Source organism: Choloepus didactylus, chromosome 27, assembly GCF_015220235.1.
Source record: "Choloepus didactylus isolate mChoDid1 chromosome 27, mChoDid1.pri, whole genome shotgun sequence".
Taxonomy (NCBI): Eukaryota; Metazoa; Chordata; class Mammalia; order Pilosa; family Megalonychidae; genus Choloepus; species Choloepus didactylus.
In genome coordinates, this window is record NC_051333.1 from 18,526,244 (window position 1) to 18,535,147 (window position 8,904).

The following is an 8,904-nucleotide window of genomic DNA, read 5'->3' on the forward strand; positions in this document are numbered from 1 at the left end:
GGAATGAATGAAAAAAAAATGGCCATTTTTGGGGTACATAACAGCTTCAAACTACCACACCACATAGATTTCAGTCATATTTATAAATGGAGAATATATTGCCTTCAGAAGCCACAGACCTAATAGGTGTTGGGCTTGCTTGAGAGTGGTTGGGGCTGATAAAAGTTATAAGTTGCTTTTAACTACATCAGGAATGGCATGGCCCTCGGTGGACCAGACAAAGCCTAAGAATTTAACTGAGGTGACAGACCCCTAAACCTCATATGGGACAATAGTCCATCCTCTCTCAGTAAGTACAGTGGTGTTTGTATATCCTGTATGACAGTGTCCAATGAATCTCCTTGCAGGAGGATCTCATCAAGGCAGTGCCATACCTGGGTGCCTAAGGACAACTGGACCTGATTAAATCTTGCCAGGAGAGGTTGTGTACAGTCACCAGGACACTGAGGTACCCCATGGGCAACTGAGTAAAGGTGTATTGTGTCCCTTCAAGGGTAAATGAGAACTGAGGCTGACAGGCTGCTGAAACAGGCACTAAATAGATCACATAAGCCAAATCTATAACAGCAAAATATTTGCCAGTGGAAAATTGAATGGCACCTAATTTCAATTATATTAGGTATTGGAGTCTTAATGGACGAGATCATGCCATTAGGGTTGCAGTAGTCCACCATGAGGCATCATTCATTCATTCCAGGCTTAAGGACAGGCCAAACTTGGCGGGAAAAGAGAAACTGGAGATAATTACCCTTCTTTTAATGCATGTTGTATAATGGGTCTCAATCTCTGAAGGCCCTCTTTTAATCTGTATTGGCTGCATTAACAATTTTAATGGGTTGTAGGCAGATCCACAGGGTCCCATTTGGTAAGACCAACAGTAAGGACCAGTAATTTTATTCCAGTGGGCCACACAGTGAATTAGAGCATCCATTCCAATAATGGGAAATCCAAGAGGGACAGGAACTATGACCACTGAAAAATTAGGCAAAGTTATTCGGCCAACAGTCAGGGCAAAGTGGACTTGTTTGTCTTCAATCTTATATCCAGTAATGCTCCGGGGATCATAGAAAGTTCTTTCCTTAAATTTAGTGGAGTCTATGGAGATCACCATGATATGGAAACTGGTATCAATCAAAACCATAAAAGGTAGCTTGTTGTATGGCAACTAATGGATGGTGGCTGTGGCCACAGGAGCATACCATGTCCCTAAGGACATTGGAAAGGTTGCCAGGGCCTCTGACCAGGGAAGGGGACATTGGGTCCTACATCTTGAAACTGAATTTGGGGGAGGAGGACATAGGATGTGTGCCGGTTTGATGTATTATGTCCCACAAAACGTCATTATCTTTGATGCAATCTTGTGGGGCAGACATATTAGTAGGGATTAAGTTGGAAAGTTTGGATTAGGTTGTTTCCATGGAAATGCGCCCCACCCAACTATGGGTGATAACTCTGGATAATTTCCATGAAGGTGTGGCCCCGCCCATTCAGCATGGCCCTTGATGAGTTTACTGGAGTACTATATAAGCTCACACAGAAGGAGCAAGCTTGCTACAGCCAAGAGGGACACTTTGAAGAATCCATAGGAGCAGAGAGAAGAACTGCAGTTTACAGAGACATTTTGGAGACAGCCTTTCAAAGCAGACTTTTGCTCTGGAGAAGCTAAGAGAAGACAAACACTCCGAGAGCAACTGAGAGTGACATTTTGGAGAGAAGCTGAAGCCTAGAGAGGAACATCCTGGGAGAAAGCCATTTTGAAACCAGAATTCTGGAACAGACAACAGCCACATGCTTTCCTAGCTAGCAGAGGTTTTCTGGACACCATTGGCCATCCTCCAGTGAAGGTACCCGATTGTTGATGACTTACCTTGGACACTTTATGGCCTTAAAACTGTAACTTTGTAACCAAATAAATCCCCTTTATAAAAGCCAATCCATTTCCGGTGTTTTGCATTCCAGCAGCATTAGCAAACTACAACAGGATGCTCTGTATATCTTGTCATACAAAATCCTGAAGCTCTTGGTGATCTTTCTGGAGACAATCGGAGAAGCCCGGGTTGCAAAGTTGCCAATACCAGGTCTTTGAGTGGCAGTTCTGCAGTGGTAGAGAGTAGTCCCAGAAACTTGAAATGTGGGCTTCCCTCAGTAGTGGGATCTGTTACCTTGTGAAGCAAAATCTGTGCCTTGCAATGTGGGATATGACTCCAGGGGACGAATCTGGATCCGATGTCATAGGATTGAGAACATCTTCTTGACCAAAAGGGGGATATGAAATGAAACGAAATAAAGTTTCGGTGGCTGAGAGATTCCAAATGGAGTCGAGAGGCCACTCTGGTGGGCATTCTTATGCACTACATAGATAACCCTTTTTAGGTTTTAATGCATTGGAATAGCTAGAAGTAAATACCTGAAACTATCAAACTGCAACCCAGTAGCCTTGACTCTTGAAGATGATTGTATAGCAATGCAGCTGACAAGAGGTGACAGTGTGATTGTGAAAGCTTTATGGATCATACTCCCTTCATCCAGTGTATGGATGGATGAGTAGAATAATGGGGGGAAAAATAAATGAAAAATAGGGTGGGAGGGGGTTGTTTTGGGTGGAGAGGTGTTCTGGGTGTTCTTCTTTACTTTTATTTTTTATTCTTATTTTCACTTTTTCTGGTACAAGGAAAACATTCAAAAAATAGATTGGGATGATGAATGCACAACTATATGATGGTATTGTGAACAACTAATTGTACACTTTGGATGACTGTATGCTATGTGAATATATCTCAATAAAATTGAATTTTAAAAAAGCAAAAAAAAAAATCTGTACCTTGAACAGCTAGTAACTCTAGGCCAGTGACTAATTAAAAGGAGCAGTGAAGTCCTACAATGTGTAGGTACTCCCCTGAGAGTTAGTCTCAAAAGGAGCCTGCTCAGGACTGGCTAGTGCTTCCCATCCATTGGGGTGCTCAGCTAGCAATATACCCTTTAAACACACCAATTTTCCTTATTAATTGGCATTCCACCTCTATAGTATTCCAGTTGATGAGGACATTTGCATTAATGACCACGGTGGTAGTGTGGGCTACTTTTCTTGCCACAAATACCTAATGGAGCAGGTGAAACACTGCAAAATATGCCCATGAATGTTGGGGTAGACAGACATTGCATGTCCATTTCTGTAAGTCTAGTGGATCCTATAATGAATTATTAATTTGAGGATCATGAGATATGCCAGTCAACTGGTGCATCTTAGTAGAGGTTAAAGTTAATTCAGAGCCAGTATTATACAGGTACAAGAGCTAATCAGTGCCCTTTACATTTGCTAATTGCACAAAATATTTTAATAAATTTTGAATTTCTAATTGAGTCAAATCTCAGATCTGGTTCCATTTCCTCCCTCGTATTGTTGTTTTTGGGTGGTGATGGGGGGTGGAGGGAAGGACTCACAAGCTCACCCAGTTAATGATTGTAATAAAGCTTCCTCCAGGGAGTCCCAATGTCATCTGGATTAGGGGAATACCCCATGACAATCTTATTGACTCTAGAGGCCTTGGACCAAAGACAGGAGCAGAATAGCCCTTCAGCATGTTAAGATGCTGCAGCACTTGAGGCAGGGCAATATGTCGGAGAGGGGAGGTGTGGGTTTCAGTTACTCCTCCAGGGCAGTAGGGAAAAAGCCAGAAACTGCGTGGACCGGACACTGCAGAGCAATTTGATTTTGGGCATCATTCACACAACACTCACGAACCATGGAACAGCTGAAATCAGCTGTTCTCATGGCCAGGGGACCCGCACCCCTCCCTGCCAGGCTCAGTCCCATGGGAGGAGGGGCCGTTGGTGCTGGGAACCAGGAGGGAGAACTGCAGTTGTGGCTCTGATTGAAAACTCAGATTGCTGATCAAAACTCTAAACATAGACAGACTGAGTCCAGACACCAGAGAATCCAGGAACAGTTAGCCCAGCGGAGAGGAGACAGGGCTGGCAAAAACAGGAAAAAAACAAAAAACCCAAAAATAAAAACAGACTTTTTGGAGTTCCAGTGAACATAAAATGGAGAAGGGCAGGGATCAAACAGAATCAGGCACATATGCAAATCCAGAGGACAAGGACCCCTGTCGGAAGAGCTGGTTTCTCTGCTTTCTTGATTGTTCCTTAATGGCCCTAATGTCCTTGTCTCTTACCATTTCAATAGCCCATTAGATGTGCAAGGAGGGTCCTTATTTTTCTATTCTTTTTTTTTTTTATATTTTTCTAAAACAATTACTCTATGAAGCCCATTACAGAAAGCCTCAAAGACTTGCAATTTGGGCCCAGGCAAGAGCAGAGCTAAGACAGCTCTGAGAGACAACAAGTCTAGTGCCTGAGAAAATTCGCTAAATGCTGTAACTTCCCAAGAAAAGAGGTGCATCCGCCTTACAGCCATCTTCCTGCCAGGCTGGGAAGACTCCTGCCCGGTGCCAGTGCCACAGCCCAGAGCTTCCCCAAACAACCCACTGTGACAGAAAGTGTTTCCAACAACACACATACATGCCACAATATCTGGCGTGGACAATAGCCTTTTGCCCACCCCCAGCTAGTTGTCCTGGAGCTGGGATGGCAGAGCTGTGTAAAAAGGGAGAAATTAACACGCCCCATTCAGTCATCCTTTCAGCAGGCTGGGAATGCCCCTAAAAGGCCCTGTGGCACAGAACTTCCCTTGGGGTTGGCGCTCACCTGTGATGTAGCAGTCTGTCCTCAGCAGAGGCCCAGGGAGAGCAAGGCGTGGAAGAGGAACCCATTTGCAGGTCTAAGGGACCATATGCCAATACCAAGAACTTGTGGGTCAGCGGCAGAGACAAACTGTGCCAAGAATAAACTGAAGGATTAGACTATTGCAACAGCTTTAAATATCCAAGAACACCTGGGAGATTTGATTATCAAAGCCGCCCTCCCTCCCTAACTGCTCAGACACACACTCCACATTCCAGGCAGGTAGCACCAACTACACACACAAACTAGGTGCACCAGTTGGACCCCCCCCAACAAGACTCAGACCCCCACTCACCACAAAGACAAAGTTGGAGAGAACTAGCTTGAGGGGAATAGGTGGCTCGCTGATGCCACTCGCTGGTTAGTTAAAGAAAGTGTACGCCACAAAGATGTAGATCTGATAAATTAGAGATAAATGCTTGAATCAGCCTACATATCCTAAAAGAACCCTATCAAGTTAAGCAAATGCCAAGAGGCCGAAAACAATGGAAAATTTAAAGCATATGAAAAAACCAGACGATATGGATAACCCAAACCCAAACACCCAAATCAAAAGATCAGAGGAGACACAGTACTTGGAACAATTAATCAAAGAACTAAAGACAAACAATGAGAGCATGGCACAGGATACAAAGGACATGAAGAAGACCGTAAAAGAGCATAAAGAAGAAACTGCAAGAGTAAATAAAAAAAAAAAAAAAAAATAGATGATTTTATGGAAATAAAAGAAACTGTTGACTAAATTAAAAAGATTCTGGATCCTTATAGTAGAAGACGAGAGGAAGCTTAATAGTGAATCAGTGACCTGGAGGACAACAGAACAGAAAATGAAAGAAAAAAGAAAGAATGGGGACAAAAATTTAAAAAAAATCAAAATGGACCTCAGGGATTTGATAGATAACATAAAACCTCCAAATATAAGAGTCATTGGTATTCCAAAAGGGGAAGAGAAGGGTAAAGGTCTAGTGAGAGTATTCAAAGAAATTGTTGGGGAAAACTTCCCAAACCTTCTAAACATAAATACACAAATCATAAATGCCCAGCAAACTCCAAATAGAATGAATCCAAATAAACGCACTCTGAGACATATTCTGATCAGACTGTCAAATACTGAAGAGAAGAAACAAGTTCTGAAAGCAGCAAGAGAAAAACAATTCACCACTTACAAAGGAAACATTATAAGACTAAGTAGTGACTACTTAGCAGCCACCATGGAGGTGAGAAGGCAGTGGCATGACATATTTAAAATTCTGAGAGAGAAAAATTGCCAACCAAGAATTCTTTATCCAGAAAAGCTCTCCTTCAAATTTGAGGGAGAGCTTAAATTTTTCACCGACAAACAAATGCTGACAGATTTTGCTAACAAGAGATCTTCCCTATTTGAGATACTAAAGGGAGCCCTGCCAACAGAGAAACGAAGAAAGGAGAGAGAGATATGGAGAAAGGTTCAGTACTAAAGAGATTCAGTATGGGTACATTAAAGGACATTAAGAGAGAGAGGGAAAAAATATATCTGACAAACATAAACCAAAGGATAGGATGACTGATTCAACAAATGCCTTCACAGTAATAACACTGAGTGTAAATGGATTAAAATCCCCAATTAAAAGATACAGATTGGCACAACGGATCAAAAAATATGAACCATCAATATGCTGCATACAAGAGACTCATGTTCGACACAGAGACACAAAGAAATTGAAAGTGAAAGGATGGAAAAAATATTTCTTGTAAGCTACAACCAGAAGAAAGCAGGAGTAGCAATATTAATCTCAGATAAAATAGACTTTAAATGCAAGGATGTTATGAGAGACAAAGAAGACCACTACATACTAATAAAAGGAGCAATTCAACAAGAAGAAATAACAATCATAAATGTTTATGCACCCAATCAAGGTGCCACAAAATACATGAGACAAACACTGGCAAAACTAAACGAAGCAACTGATGTTTCCACAATTGTGAGAGACTTCAACACATCACTCTCTCCTATAGATAGATCAACCAGACAGAAGACCAACAAGGAAATTGAAAACCTAAACAATTTGATAAATGAACTGGATATAACAGACATATACAGAACATTACATCCCAAATCACCAGGATACACATTCTTCTCCAGTGCTCATGGAACTTTTTCCAGAATAGATCATATGCTGGGCTACAAAACAAGCCTCAATAAATTTAAAAAAATTGAAATTATTCATAGCACATTCTCTGACCACAATGGAATATAATTAGAAGTCAATAACCATCAGAGACTTAGAAAATTCACGAATACCTGGAAGTTTAACAAAATGCTCATAAACAATCAGTGTATTAAAGAATAAATAGCAAGAGAAATTGCTAAATATATAGAGACTAATGAAAACAAGAACACAACATATCAAAACCTATGGGATGCAGCAAAAGCGGTACTGAGGAGGAAATTTATAGCACTAAACACATATATCAAAAAGAAAGAAAGAGCTAAAATCAAAGAACTAATCCAGCAACTGAAGAAAGTAGAAAATGAACAGCAAACCAATCCTAAACCAAAAGAATTAAAGCAGAAATAAATGACATACGGAACAAAAAAACAACAGAGAGAATAACACCAAAAGTTGGTTCTTTGAGAAGATCAACAAGATTGACAAGCCTCTAGCTAGACTGACAAAATCCAAGAGAGAAGATCCATATAAACAAAATAATGAATGAGAAAGGTGACATTTTTAATTCTCGAAGAAATTTTAAAAATTATAAGAGGATACTATGAACAACTGTATGCCAACAAACCGGATAATGTAGAGGAAATGGACAATTTCCTAGAAACATATGAACAACCTAGACTGACCAGAGAAGAAATAGAAGACCTCAATCAACCAATCACAGGCAAAGAGATCCAATCAGTCATAAAAAAGCTACACACAAATAAATGCCCAGGGCCAGATGGCTTCACAGAGGAATTCTATGAAACTTTCCAAAAAGAACTGACACCAACCTTAATTAAACTCTTTCAAAACATCGAAGAAAATGGAATACTACCTAACACATTTTATGAAGCTAACATCAATCTACTACCAAAACGAGGCAAAGATACTACAAAAAAGGAAAACTACAGGCCAATCTCCCTAATGAATATAGACGCATAAATTCTCTACAAAATACTTGCAAAGTGAATCCAAAGGCACATTAAAACAATCATACACCATGACCAAGTGGGGTTCATTCCAGGCATGCAAGGATGGTTCAACATAAGAAAATCAATCAATGTATTACAACACATTAACAAATCAAAAGAGAAAAATCAAATAATCATCTCAATAGATGCTGAAAAAGCATTCAACAAAATCCAACATCCCTTTCTGATAAAAACACTTCAAAAGGTAGGAATTGAAGGAAATTTCCTCAATATGATAAAGAACGTATATGAAAAACCCACAGCCAGCATAGTACTCAATGGCAAGAGACTGAAAGCCTTCCCTCTAAGATCAGGAATGAGACAAGGATGCCTGCTGTCACCATTGTGCTGGAAGTGCTAGCCAGGGCAATCCAGCAAGACAAAGAAATAAAAGGCATCCAAATTGGAAAGGAAGAAGTAAAACTGTCATTATTTGCAGATGATATGATCTTATATCTGGAAAACCCTAAGAAATCAACAATACAGCTACTAGAGCTAATAAACAAATTTAGCAAAGTAACAGGATACAAGATTAATGCACATTAAGTCAGTAACATTTCTATATGCTAGAAATGAACAAACTGAAGAGACACTCAAGAAAAAGATAACATTTTCAACAGCAACTAAAAAAATCAAGTACCTAGGAATAACTTTAACCAAAGATGTAAAAGACCTATACAAAGAAAACTACATAACTCTACTAAAAGAAATAGAAGGGGACCTTAAAAGATGGAAAAATATTCCATGTTCATGGACAGGAAGGCTAAATGTGATTAAGACATCAATTCTACCCAAACTCATCTACAGATTCAATGCAATCCCAAGAAAAATTCCAACAACCTAATTTTCAGACTTGGAAAAGCTAGTTATCAAATTTATATGGAAAGGGAAGATGCCTCAAATTGCTAAAAACACTCTAAAAAAGAAAAATGACATGGGAGGACTTACACTCCCTGACTCTGAAGCTTATTATAAAGCCACAGTAATCAAAACAGCATGGT

General features: G+C 40.1%; 1 long non-coding RNA gene across 1 annotated transcript; it reads right to left on the minus strand.

Annotated features, from left to right (window-relative positions):
• Nucleotides 1–1,911: 1,911 nt before the first annotated feature.
• Nucleotides 1,912–5,098, minus strand: LOC119521709. Its single transcript, XR_005214404.1, has 3 exons — nt 5,039–5,098; nt 4,708–4,833; nt 1,912–2,247 (listed from the first exon to the last, which is right to left on the minus strand). It is a non-coding gene; the product is annotated as an uncharacterized LOC119521709 (long non-coding RNA).
• Between the last annotated feature and the right edge of the window lie 3,806 nt (nt 5,099–8,904).